Here is a 1737-nt window from a genome sequence, read left to right on the forward strand (position 1 = left end):
GATAGAAGTGCTCTCTCTCGCGCACGCTCCACTTCTTCCGGTCTCATAGACAGCGCACAATCAGTTCTCAGTGCTCAAATACACACACAGCAGTCTAAATGTTTATCGTGTACAGTATCTCAAGTAAATACAGTCGGTTATGGATTAAGTGAACGTATACAGGTGGGTAAAAACTGAACGCGTGTCAGTATTACATGCATGCCTTCCGTCTTAAAGGGACAGCATTCCTACCTATCCGTGTCATTAACCCTAACCAACAAAAGAGGTTAAATAAATGTTAAGTAAACCTACTGTATCTGAAAAATTAGTTTAATTTGTATCTCTTTCGTATTTGTCTTATTGTCTTATTCTGCTTCTTTTTCAAAAATTATAAATTATATATATTATATGAACAACTATAATTTTTATAAGTTGCTCCCTTTTCAACGCCGGGACAGGGCATCACAGTATGGTAAGGGGCGTAACATTTCTGTCACACGCTTGAGGAATTCGGCCAATCACAACGCACTAGATAGCTGGCCAATCAGAGCACACTTCGCTTTTCAGAACGATGAGCTTTGTAAAAATCGACGCGTTTCAGAAAGGCGGGGGATAGAGGAGAAACAATAATGTACAGTATGTGGAAAATAATGTGTTTTTTTAACCTTAAACCGCATAAACACATTTCATTACACCAAATACACCAAATAATGTTCCTTTTTAGCAACGTCATATGACCCCTTTAATATCTTGTAATGTTTTTGGAAATACTCCATATGTTGTGAGTAACATGTTAATGGAAAAATTATACTAAAATACATTATTAAAAAAGTACATTCTACTTAAAGGGACAGTTCCCCCCCCCCCCAAAAAAAAAGAAAAGAAAATTGTCTTACAATGAAAGTAAATTTGGGTCAGTGTTGCTCCAGTCTTTTTTTGAATTCCACAGGAGACAAAGTCATGCAGATTTGGTGAGGTGAGTAAATGATGGAAGATTTTTTATTCATTCATTCATTTAGAAATGAAATGGAATTTAAAAGGAATTCTCTATTTAGTTCTCTATATTTAATCCTGGATGTTGCATGATGCTTGAGGAAATCCATTACTACAGTCTGTTATTGATGGAAATATGTAGCACTATCATCAAATATAAGCTATTCATTTTGCTTCAGGTTGATATTCAAATATTTTTCTTTGAAAAAGAAGCTCAGCACAACATGAGGCATTCACCTTCACACATGTCTGTGTAATCTAGCTTGGGGTTTCGAAACCCTCCTTTGCTTTCTCCTCTTACATATGAATTAATCTCCACCTGCACATATTTAAAAGGTCATCCGCATCGGCTCATTGCTGGATAATGATGCTTCACTTCGCTCTGCGCTGTTGTACTGTGTGAATCTCTCTAAAATATCCACAAAACCACTGCTTTTGTGGAAGAAATAGAAGCAGCTCAGCCTAGAAGCTTATGGGTGCTGCTGTTTAAAGGTTACTGAACATTTCGTCCCCTTGGAATTATAAGGTTCTATCTGCATTCCGAGTAGTTTTGAGATATTGAGCTTCAAAGTTTTGGCATTCCGTTCGACTGTGTAGATAGAACCTTTTTGTTTTTTTAAATAAAAAGTCCCAAAATGTACACAACATTAAAAAATCTGTCACATAATGTAAATAAATTGTCACAGAATAAGAATATGTGAATAACTCAATTTTGACGAAAATGTCAGATACAACCTTATAATTCCAAGGGGACGATTTGTACTA

Source organism: Sinocyclocheilus rhinocerous, unplaced genomic scaffold (genome assembly GCF_001515625.1).
Source record: "Sinocyclocheilus rhinocerous isolate Xijiao unplaced genomic scaffold, SAMN03320098_v1.1 scaffold832, whole genome shotgun sequence".
NCBI lineage: Eukaryota > Metazoa > Chordata > Actinopteri > Cypriniformes > Cyprinidae > Sinocyclocheilus > Sinocyclocheilus rhinocerous.